Source organism: Vombatus ursinus, unplaced genomic scaffold, assembly GCF_900497805.2.
Source record: "Vombatus ursinus unplaced genomic scaffold, bare-nosed wombat genome assembly UNPS02010304.1, whole genome shotgun sequence".
NCBI lineage: Eukaryota > Metazoa > Chordata > Mammalia > Diprotodontia > Vombatidae > Vombatus > Vombatus ursinus.
The window spans coordinates 2,386,898-2,399,947 of record NW_020950082.1 but is presented as its reverse complement, the minus strand read 5'-3'; positions in this window follow the sequence as shown (position 1 = coordinate 2,399,947).

Below are 13,050 nucleotides of genomic sequence, written 5' to 3'. Positions count from 1 at the left end.
GTAATATAATATGTGCTTAACAAAGCTCAGTTCCTTCATTTCATTTTTTTTTGTAGAGCCCATGAGAAAGGAAACCAATTATATTGAAATATTTTTATTAAAATATTAAAAAAAATTCATAGACCCCAGGTTAAAAACTGTGATAGTCCTTTAATGTTTGCAAAGCACTTTGTATACATTACGTAATTTGAGAAGGGTACCTGTGGACCTCCCTGAATGTGTGCATGGCTCCTAGAAAGAATGTATCCCCAGTATTTGCTGATAAGGTCAGACCTAACTTGGTGAAAATTATACAACTTTATCAAGCACCTGAAAACCATAGAATCATAGCATCTAAGAGTTTGAAGTGATATTATCTAAACCAATTCCCCACTTCATGTGGGACTTTGGGATATTCCTATTAAATGGGCATTAGTGGGATCATCAAAGTAATAAAGATTTAGGACTGGAAGGGACCTTAGAATCTAATCCCCTCATTTTAAATGAGAAAACTGAGGTCCATTGAAGTGGGTTACTGAAGTGACTTGTAATTGGTAAAGTAAAGAGCAGAGTTAAGATTAAAACCCAAGCTTTCCACTCTGCTATGTTGTCTTTGGGCAGCTAGGTGGTGCAGTGGATAGAGTACCAAGCCTGGAGTCTGGAAGACTTATCTTTCTGAATTCAAATCTGGCTTCAGATACTTACTATCTGTGTGACCCTGAGCAAGTCACTTAACCTTATTTGCCTCAGTTTCCTCATCTGTAAAATGACCTAGAGAAGGAAATGGCAAACCATTACAGTATCTTTACCAAGACAACCTCAAATGGGGTTATGAAGAGTCGGACACAACTGAAAAATGACTGATGTTGTTGTCTTTGTCTGATCACTTTTAATGATGAGAAACTCATTTTGTGGGTGGATAGCTAAAAGCAGTCCACTTTGTGGTTATTAGAAACTTCTTCCTGATTTTGATTTTAAATCTATCTCCTTGCTGCACTGACTCAATAGTTCTAGTTTTGCCTTTTGTAGCAACATGTCTCTGCTTCTTTTATATAACTGTTCTTCAATATTTAAAGATAAACATCACTGTTAAGTCTTCTGTTTTCCTGGTAACTATTCTTGGTTCCTTTAGCTTTTTGAGACCCCTTAACCATCCTGCCTTTGAGACACTTCAGTTTTTCAATGTTTCTATTACTTAATTCATGACATCCAGAAATTGTGTGGCCTTGGGGGGATTTTTTTGGGGGGGAGATCCTCATTTTTTCTTTCTTTGGTATGATGTTGTTGTTGAGTCATTTTTTTTCAATGTGACTCTATTTTGGGGTTTTCTTGGCAAACCTACTGGAGCGGTTTGCCATTTCCTTCTCTAGCTCATTTTACAGATGAGGAACTTTGGCAAACAGGGTTAAGTGACTTGCCCAGGGTCACATAGCTAATAAGTGTCTGAGGTCATATTTGAACTCAGGAAAATGAGTCTTCCTGACTCCAGGTCCTGCACTCTGTCCACTGTGCTACCTAGCTCTCATATATTGCTATAATGATCTCCTGGCAAAGAAACTCCCTTTACTCAGTGCACTTTGGTTTATTCTTTGTAAATGACAGTCTTAGAGAGTTGTCTGAGCAACCGAGCAATAAGATGACTTATCCAGAGTTATATAATCAGTATGTGTCAGAGGCCAGACTTGAACCCAGGTGTTCCTGACTCCAAGAATGGCTCTTGTTCCACTATGCTGTACTTTCTCTCAGACAGACATATTCCCTCTAAGTCCTCTGTTCTCTATCCTAGGCATTCTCAATTCCTTTAACTTTTCTTCTTATGACATGGTTTTGAGATCCTTTATCATTTTTATTATATTGCTCTTGACGCACTACAGTTTGTCAACGTCCCTTTTACTTAACTTATATGTGATATCAAGATATAGTCTGACTCATACAGTGAAATGATCACCTCCTTTGAAATGACCACTGTATTTCTATAGTATAACTTGTGATCAGAAAAATGCCTGGAGTTTTCCTCACAAACTGTTTGTTATTAAGCCAAGTCTTCCCAATTCTGTATTGAGATATATACATATATATATATGTATATATATATATACACATATATATTTAAACCTAAATCCTGTCTGTATATTCACCCCTACTAAATTTCATCTCAGTAGATTTAGTCTATTCCAGTTTGTCAGATCTTTTTGGATTCTGATTTGTAATTCAATATGTTAGTTATCCTCCCCATATTTGCAACTGTGATAGTCCATAAAGCCTCTCTGGCTTTTTTGGCCTCCCTGAGATTCATAAGACCTGTCCACACCAGATTGCTTTTATTCTAGGCAAGTCCCTTCCTCCTCCTCTTTTTTTGGGGAGAGAGTACGTTGTATTCTGGAGTACTTTTGTAAGCTGCAGGGCCTCGTCAACAAATTCCTAGCTCTTTCCTCATAACGTCAGAGATATGGAACCAGATACACCTGAATGTGAACCTGTTCCATTATATATAAAACCAGTGATCTTTCCCTATATGACTAGCTTGTCTTGGTGTGGAGGAGTGAAGAATCCAGAGGTCCTATCCATCAGCTAGGTGCGTTGATAAGAGCTTTACAGAGTATTGGAGTACCAATTTGAGAGAGGCCACTAGGAGAAACATGGCTGACTCCATCCTTCCAACCCTTCCCCACCTACTGGGCCCTGATGTTGCTGGACTAAAGGTTTCAGCTACCTTCTTGATTGTCTATATTGTGGATGTAATCACTGATAAAAATGTTAAACAGAAGAAGACTAAGAATAGGTCCTTGGGCCACACTACTAGAAATCTCCCTCTTGAATGACCATTTCTCAGGATGTTGTAGAGAGAATATGTATTCAAGGCAGGGGTTAGACTAGTTGGCTTCTAATGACCAACTTTTAGAGTCCAAGACTCTAGGTTTTTGTCAGGGACCCTTGCCAAATATACTTGTCTATAATTTCTGGATTCTTCCCTTTTCTCCTTATGGAAAACTGAGACATTTTGAAAATTAGGACAATATTTATGGGGTCCTCACTAGATTGAATGGGGAACTGAATTCCCAGATTAGAAGCGCTCTACGCAAAATAAAGAGAAACTAGAAGCCTTTAATAATGCTTTGCCTTCACTCTGTTGTCCCTAGGGTCTTCAGAAAGGGGTGAGTTCTCTTAATGAAAGACTCTTCTTCTAAGATAAAATGTGCCAATACAGTGAGATTGAAAAAAGAGTCCTAAAGGTGAATTTCATTTCTAATTTAAAAGCCATGCTGTATGTAATTCACATGTCTGAAAATGGATGGATAGTAGGACCCCTTAAGAATCTGAGAGCACCTTGTATTTTGCATATTAATTTATACACCCATAATGAATGCAAACAACCATACAAATGCACTCATAATAATAATTGTACTGCTGATCTGTATACTTTTAATTTAATTGAATGGTTTTATCCTGTTTTCTATGTTAGCTACTTGCTTCAGATGTCAAGCTGTTCTTACAAATCAAGGCATTTGGGATCTATGATCCCATGCCTTTTAGTAAGCAGATACTGTGCCAGCCAGCCTTCCAGGGCCACAGGAACTGTCTCATCTTCTGAGGATGCTCTCATCATCTTTGATTTATGCAGAGTCTTGTCAAGGCCCAATTCTGACCTAGCATAGTTAGCTTAGGACAGGACTCTAAAGCATAACAAAGCCAGAATTACAAATGGAAAGGAAATGGCACTCATTTCTAAAGGCCTCTAGACCTTTAAAAGAAATCAGTGGACTAATTCTGAATACTGCCTGAGAAGTTTGAGCATTGCTGGCTTATTAGCCTTTTCCATTTTGATCTTTGTCTACATTATGGGCATTTCAAAGTTCACGATTGAGGCTGGGTAAAACAAAAATGATCATTTTCCACACTTATCAATGTGGATGCCACAATGCACATCTTTTTTGAAAAGGCTGTTAACTGGAACCACTCAGGACTGATACAAACGAGAAACATTAGGGTTTGATGTTGTGGGAAGGATGTATTCACTACTGTGCATCTTGTTATATATCTGAAGTATATTGATCCAGTCATTTTTCTTTCATTAACATCAGTGCTACAGTTGAGACTGGGCATTTCTAGATATAGCCTAACCAGTCATTTGTCTGACAGGGTCTGTAGGACATTAAGGACCAAGGAAATGTAGCAGGAACTTGGTGATTTCTATGCATATGGATACGAGATAAAAAATATGTAGATGTCCACACAAGTTAGCAGATAGAGGAAGATAATACATATCAATATTCTTTTCATAAGTGTAAACTATTGCATAGGAATCAGAGTTTATTATTAATTATTTGATTCAGCAAAGAACTTGTTAAGTGCCACTTATGTGTAAGAAAAGATTCAGTGTAGAATAATGGATAGCATGCTTGTCAATATTCTTTTAATAAATGAAAACTGTCAGATTAGAATAAGAGTTTATTGATAATTATTTAATTCAGCAAATAACTTATTAAGCATCACTTATGTACAAGACAAGAGGCAGTGTGCAATAATGGATAGAGTGCCAGTATTAGATCCAGGAAGGCTGAGTTCATGTCCTACTTCAGACGTATACTATCTATATGACCCAGAATAAGTCACTTATGGTCTCAGTGCTCTCAAACACTAAGTTTCAAAGAAGGGGCTGACCTACATTGGTAGAGGGAATTTTCTCCGTCGGGTAATTTCCTTTACCAATGAAATAATGAGTTCAGTCCTTATCTCTATCCTATGTGTGAAACACTGTGCTGGTCAGTGGAAATACAAAGATAGATATAACATAGGCCTTGTTCTCAAGGTACTTATAATTTGATGGGGAAGGGGAGCAAGAAGGCCATATTAATAAATTACCACTGTATGATATGAGTACAAAGGATTGAGTCAGAAAATGTTTAGAACTCTCTGAGAAAGGAGAAATCCTTTCCTGTGACTGCATGGGAAGGGGGAGGAGCTGTCATGGTGGGCTCCATGGAAGAGGTTGAACTTGTGTTAAGTCTTGAAGGAAGGGAAGGACTAAAACTGGTGTAGATTATAAAGCCTTTCATCTCTATGTTTGGCTCTTAGCATGATGGTCTCATTGACTTCTAGAAAGGAAGGTCTTAGAATTTAGAAGTCATTAGGAACAATGAAGTCTCTAGGAATACAGTGATGGAAGAGCTGGTTCTCACAATGGTAAGGTTAGTTTTACAGCTTACAGCCAATCAAGTCATTTTATAGTTATGAAAACGAGGTCCAATGATGTACTCAAAGTTACAGAGGTGACATCAATTATTCTCATAATTTTAAAAATTTCTACTCTGTCTCATTGTCTTAAACTCAATTATTTCCTTTTGAATAGCCCATTTTGTTGCTCTGAAATCACTCTCTGTGATTTCTCTAGCCATTTCCCAAGAACTTTCAGAAACTGTGAACATTTAAAAGCTGTATAAGTAGAAAAGCCACAACTGTGAACTGTGAAGTTTTAATTATTGCTATTATGACATGAATTCACAGTGAACAATCAAAACAAAGATTGTTATCTGATCCAAGATGCAGGATAAAATAAAAAGACATGATTGTTCTAGAGTACATCCAAAAATTTCCTTTCCCTCCAAAAAAACAACTCTGTAGTTAGACTGTGCTAACCAATATCATCAAGACAAAATAACATTAAAATAGGAACAATAGGAGCATCATCAAAGAAGCAACCCCCTCCCTCTCAACATACTACCTAAAGTCTATTCATATGATATGAACATGACTTAAATTTCATGCCTGGCTTCTTCCTCTTCCATCAGTGTAGAAGATATATGAAGAAATAATCAACTCAGTAACAGGCTTGGGAGAATTCAGATTCACTTTTGGCACTTTATCCCCCTCTACCAACACTTACTGTTTTTTGTTTTTGAAGAAGGGATTTTTTTTTTCAATTCAGTCTTTTATGGGAGAAAAGTTCTATTTAACAACCATTTACTGACCACATTAAGTGTTTGGAGAGATGCAAAGTAATATAACTGGGTCCTTTACCCAAAGAGCTTAATAGTCTATGGTGTTAGTTGGTGGATAGAGTGTGAGAGTAAGGCAAATAAAAAAATCTTAGTATCAGGCAGAACTGGATAAATGTTATAAAAGACACAATCATGGTGCTTTGGAAGTAAAGAAGAGGGGGACTTCAATGGAGGATGAGTGGAGGTGAGGCTAGAGGGGGGCACAAGTGGACTTTATGGAGCCCTTAAGTCCAGTCTTGAAGCATAGGCAGGATTTTGATAGGCAGAGAAGAACATTTTAAGTGAAGTAAACAGTATGAGCAAAAGTTTAGAGGTAGGAGAGTACAAAATCTCTTCTAGAAACAGTGAGTAGTCCAGTCTAACTGGAGACGAGGCAGTAGGAAATAAAGCTATAAAAGAAAGTTAGATCCAAATTGTGAAGGGACCCAAATACCATTGTGGATCCACAGGAGAACCTGTTGTTAAGTGTTAGACTCCCTAAGATACAGCATGGTGTAGGAGAAAGAGTAGTTGTAGTCAGAAGACTGACTGCTACTTAATGTTTTGTGATCTTGGATAAGTCACTTAACTTTTCAGGGTCTCAGTTTCCTAATTTGTAAATTATGGAGTTTGAACTACATGAACTCTGAAGTCCTGTTCAGCTCTAAGTCTATGGTTCTAGGATTCTTTTCTCCTTTTTTTCCTTTTATCTTTGAGCATATCTCTTACCCTTAGGTCTCTCATTGATAACACAATGTCTATCTTTGCTTTTGCTCTATGGAAAGAAATATAGATGTGTGATCTCTGAAATTAGCCCAGAACCGTCCTTAAGATCAAAGAAGATATTATTTGTAAAGAGCTTAACACAATGCCTTGCAAGTAGTAGGTGCTCAACAAATACTTGTTCTCTGCCTTTCCTTTCCTCTTTTAAGTTTTCTTTCTTTTTTCCTCCCTCATTTTTAAGGGGTAGGGGTTATATCTGTGATTTCATTGGTGTTGTGAATGCCAGCATAAGGAAACTCCTTCTGTCAATGCAGACTGGTACATTCTCTGCAACATAGTTTTAGAGAATTGCCTGGAATACCTATGGAGTCAGTTGACTTACAGAGATAGGGCTTGACCTCAATTTAAGACAATGCACTATGTGAAGCTGCCTCTCATCTTTTAGGTTTTCTAAGATTTTGCAATGCTAGCAGTTATGAATAAACAAGTGGAGAAAGATGTAAAAATTATAAAAAAGAAAGTATGCTAGAGATCTTACAAAATGTACACATGACCTAATAGTATCACTGAAATATAGTATAATGAGGCATATAATCAGAGTATAGCAACAGAAAGGTATACTTTCTGCAAATGCAATAGATTAGAAAAAAGGAAAATTGTATATCAAGAAAATATATTCCTGTGAGGAAATCTGCAAACTGGAGGGAGGAAGCATGAGAGAGAATGCAAAGGTGAGAATAAAAGGGAGAGACATAGGAGTTAGCATAGTGAGAATATAATATGGACCACCTGGTTATTAGGAAGAATTGGTTGATGAATTCCTAATGCAGACCACAAAGCTGGCATAGAAATAAGGTACAGTTGTAATAGAAGGTTTCAATCATTTAGATATTTGCTGAAGGTTTGTTTATCAGAATCAGAGCATCTCGTAATTCTTGACTTATTTTCCTAATGATTCTATGTTTCACTGAAAACAAAGTATTTGTTGAAAATACTTGTAAAAACTATGGTATATTAATGTAATAGAAGAATGTGCAGTAAGATGATGAAAAAAAGAATTTAGAGGGAAAGCAGTGACTCTCTTGAGCTCTCTCCCAAAGCCCTCCAAATATCTAAAAAAATGGCTCTAAACAAATTCGAAAGCAGCAGAACCCTCAGAAAGACAGAGTGAAACAAATTTCTAGCCAAAGACAGCCTGGATGGTTGATCGGAAAGGTATATCACGCCGGGCAGGGAGAGGAGCACTGTTTGGCGTGGGCATGCAGGCTGCAGTGACCCTGTAGCAGGCCTCAGAGGACTGAATCGCTGGCAGCTGTGGCAGTTTCCAGACTTCTCAACTCATGAACACCAAAGACAACGTGGAAGGTCAGTGGGAAAAGTCTGTGACCATGAGAGAGGAGCTAGGTCTCAGCCTCAAGTCTCAAGCACTGTCTGGGGCAGCAACTGTTTCCTGAGCTTCCGGCCCACAGAATGAGGGGGAATCGAGTGGCTGATCAGAGGGGGATTGTAAAGATCTCTTTGCCAGTGCTGAGGCAGGAATCTCTTGCTTTACCAGTGCTTGGATCTGGGTCACAGTTCTGAGGGGTGGTCCTGGGGCTACGAGGAATGCTGATGTGGGGAAGCTTGTTGTGGCTGTGGAGAGGAAACACTTCGCCCCTTATCATACCACCTTGGAAGAACTGAAAATTTACAGGTCCCTAGAAGTACCTCTGAAAACATGAACCCCCGAAGCTTGGGACAGTACACTCTTCACATTGGAAGCAGACTTTTACCTTAACAAAGAGTTTAAAACTCAAGTAATTGGCCAAGATTATGAGTAAGCAGTGCAAAAAGAGTCAGACTATATTATCTTACTTTGGTGATAAAGAAGATCAGAACATACAACCCAAAGAAGACAACAAAGCCAAAGCTCCTACATCCAAAGCCTCCAAGAAAAATATGAATCAGTTCCAGGCCTTGGAAAAGCTCAAAAGGGATTTTGAGAAGCAAGTAAGAAAAGTAGAGGAAAAACTGGGAAGAGAAATGAGAGTGATGCAAGAAAATCATGAAAAACAAGTCAACAGCTTGCTAAAGGAGACCCCCAAAAAATACTGAAGAAAATAACACCTTAAAAAATAGCCTAACCCAAATGGCAAAAGAGGTCCAAAAAAGCCAATGAGGGGAAGAATGCCTTAAAAAGCAAAATTGGCCAAATGGAAAAGAAAGTCCAAAAGCTTACTGAATAAAATACTTCCTTAAAAATCAGAATAGAGCAATTGGAAGCTAGTGACTTTATGAGAAATCAAGACACTGTAAAACAAATCCAAAAGAATGAAAAATTAGAAAACAATGTGAAATATCTCATTGGGAAAACAACTGACCTGGAAAATAAATCCAGGAGAGAGAATTTAAAAATTATTGGACTATCTAAAAGCCGTGATCAAAAAAAGAGCCTAGACATCATCTTTCAAGAAATTATCAAGGAAAACTGTCCTGATATTTTAGAACCAGAGGGCAAAATAGAAATTGAAAGAATCTACTGATCTCCTCCTGAAAGAGATCCCCAAAGGAAAACTCCTAGGAATATTGTAGCCAAATTCTAGAGTTCCCAGGTCAAGGAGAAAATATTACAAGCAGCCATAAAGAAACAATTCAAGTATTGTGGAAACACAATCAGGATAACACAATACATTGTGTTCTACATTAGCTGCTTCTACATTAAGGGACCTCAGGGCATGGAATATAAGATTCTGGAGAGCAAAGGAGATAGGATTACAACCAAGAATCATCTACCCAGCAAAACTGAGTATAATCCTGCAGGGGAAAAAAATAGTCATTCAGTGAAATAGAGGACTTTCAAGCATTCTTGATGAAAAGACCAGAGTTGAATAGAAAATTTGATTTTCAAATACAAGACTCGAGCGGAACATGAAGAGGTAAACAGGAAAGAGAAAATCATAAGAGGCTTATTAAGGTTGAACTGTTTACATTCCTGCATGGAAAGATAATATTTGTAACTCATGAGACCTTTGTCAGTATTAGGGTAGTTGGAGGGGAAAAAATTATATGTACATATATGTAGATATAGATAGAGAGATAGAGGGCACAGGGTGGGTTGAAATGAAGGGGTCATATCTGGAGAATAAAATTAAGGGGTGAGAGAGGAATATACTAGGAAAAAGAGAAAGGGAGAAGTAGAATGGGGTAAATTATCTCACAAAAAAAAAAACCCAACAGAAAAGAAAAGGCTCTTATAGTGGAGGGGAAATGGGGAAAGGTGAGAGGGAATGAGTGAATCTTATTCTCATAGGATTTGACTTAAGGAAGGAATAACATGCACACTCACTTGGGTGTGGAAATCTGTCTTACCCTACAGGAAAATAGTGGGGGAAGGAGACAAGAGAGTAGGGGAATGATAGAGAGGAGGGCAGATTGGGAAAGGGAGTAATCAGAAGCAAATACGTCTGAGGAGGGACAGGGTCAAAAGAAAGAACAGAATAAATAGGTGGGCGGGATAGGGTTAAGGGAAATAGAATTAGTTTTTCACAGCATGTCTACTATGGAAGTGTTTTGCACAACTGCACATATATAACCTATATTTAGTTGCTTCCCTTATCAATGAGGGTGGGTGGGGAGAGAGGAAGGGAGAAAATTTGGAACCCAAAGTTTTAAAAACACATGTTTAAAAAAATATTTTCACATGCAACTGGGAAATAAGAAACACAGGAAATGGGGTACAGAAATCCATCCTACCCTACAGGAAAATAGAAGGGGAAGGGGATAAAAGAAGGGGGAGGGAGATAGAAGGGAAGGAAGACTAGGGGAAGGGGTATTTAGAATGCATGCCATCTTGGGGTGGGGGGAGGGGCGAGATGGGGTGAAAATTTGGAACTCAAAATCATGTGGAAGTAAATGTTGAAAGCAAAAGAATAAATTAAAAATTACCATAAAAAACAAAAACAAAAAAAAGAATTTAGAGAAATGTGGATGAATTTGTATGAACTGATTCAGAGTGAAATAAACAGAACCAAAAGAATAGAATAATAATAATAGACAGTGATTATCACAATGTAAGTGAGATCACTAAAAGGAAGTTGAACACTGAATAATGGAGAAACAAAGGAAGGACTTGAAGCAGAGATAATAAAACTTTTTTTTTTCTCTTCAAAAGAAAGGTGTAGGACTATGAGGACAGAATATTTTTGTGCGATGCCAGGATTTCAGATTTGGATATTTTTGCTTTATTGTTTTACTTTGTTGTAAGAGAGTATTCCCAAGCCATTCCCCAGTTGATAAACGGTCAAAGGATATGAATGGGCAGTTTTCAGATGAAGTAATCAAAGCTATCTATAGACATATGAAGAAGTGTTCTAAATCACTTTTGATTAGAGAAATGCAAATTAAAACAACTCTGAGGTACCACCTCACACCTATCAGATTGACTAATATGACAAAAAAGGAAAATGATAAATATTGGAGAGGATGTGAGAAAATTGGGACGCTAATGCACTGTTGGTGGAATTGTGAACTGATCTAATCATTCTGAAGAGCAGTCTGGAACTATGGCCAAAGGGCAACCAAACTGTGTGTACTCTTTGATCCAGCAATAGCACTTCTAGGGCTGTATCCCAAAGAGATCATAAAAAAGGGAAAAGAACATATATGTGCAAAAATATTTACAGCAGCTGTTTTCATGGTGGCAAAATGTTGGAAATTGAGGGGATGCCCATCAACTGAGGAATGACTGAACAATATGTGGTATATGAATGTAATGGAATACTATTGTGCAATAAGAAATGATGAGCAGGTGGACTTCAGAAAAAACTGGAAAGACTTGTATGAACTTATTCAAAGTGAAATGAGCAGAACCAGGAAAATATTGTACACAGTTATCAGTGACATTCTGTCATGATCAAGTATGAATGACTTAGCTCTTTTCAGCAATGCAATGATAAAAGACAAGTACGAAGGACTCACAAAAGAAAATGCAATTCACATCCAGATAAAGAACTGATGGACTCTGAATGCAGATTGAAGCACATTTTTTCACTTTCTTTATTCTTTTTTCATACTTTTTTCTATTTAATCTGTTTCTTCTTTCACAATTGTGACTAATATGGAAATATGTTTTACATGATAGCACATGTATAACCTATATCAAATTGCTTACTATTTTAGGAAGCGGGGAGGGGAGAGGAGGAGAGGGAGAAAATTTGGAACTCAAAATCTCGTAAAAATGAATGCTAAAAATTGTCTTGATATGTAATTGGGAAAAAATAAAATACTATTAAAAAGGAAAAAAGGATATTCCAATGGGAAGTGACTGTAAGATAAAGAATGAAGATATCAATTAAATATACTTAAAAAATAAAAAAGTAAATAAAATAATTTAAAAGACAAAGGAATTGGTGAAGGGAACTTATTCCAATGTTCAATAACTTTTGCGGGAACTGATTGGTAAAGTAAAAATGTTGGGAGAAAGTCACCATTACATCTTAGAATTTTAGAGATATAATAGATTCCATGCCCCACTCCTTTTCCCCCTGCCCCCCACCCCGAGTATATAGAGTAGTCATTCCCATTCACTATGAGAGACTTTGGTGGGGGTGAGGGGCGTGGGAGGATGGGGATGGGGCTGGTTTTTGATCATATATTACTCATTTGCTGAGAGTTGCATAGTTGGTTACTGGACTGAAACTTAATTATATACAAAAGAGACAATTCACTCTTCTGCTATTCTCTTTCTGGTTTTGAAATGTGAGGACTATTCTGAGTTACATATGGAGAGTTTGATATGTTAGTATGTTGCAAGGGAGCAGGGGGATGATGGCTGCCTTTTCCTCTACCTGGCCCTATACAACTATGATTGTATGTCTTACTTAGATATATATGGAGGGCTATGCCTCTCTTTTTTCTCTTATTTCCTTTGACTTTGGACCTTATAAGAAATTGAAAGACTTAGAGGTCTGTGGTAGCAATGACAATGGCAATGGTCAACAGCATGGAGAAGCAGTTTTATTGGGCATTTTCACCATTACCAGGAGACAGTTCCTAATACAGTAGTAAGAGCACATTGGTGCCACGGGAAGAGTCAGCAATACAGAGAGACCCTGGGAAACATCAAGCATGGCTGATTGATTGGATAGTGCCAATGGAGGTGAAATGTAACATAATTAATTAGCAATCTTGAAAAAACTGTCTTAGCTAGTAGAGATAGGCAAGCAACTGAATTCTGTTCTGGTCATTTTGTGATGCATGTTATAATTATCTTATGCTTATCATGGATTTCTTTGAGTAGAAATAAATTACCTGTCCTATCCAATTCATCCAAATAATTTTTTTGTTTTTTGAATACCTGTTTTACTTTCTCCTTGGAGGGAAACCCTAGGCT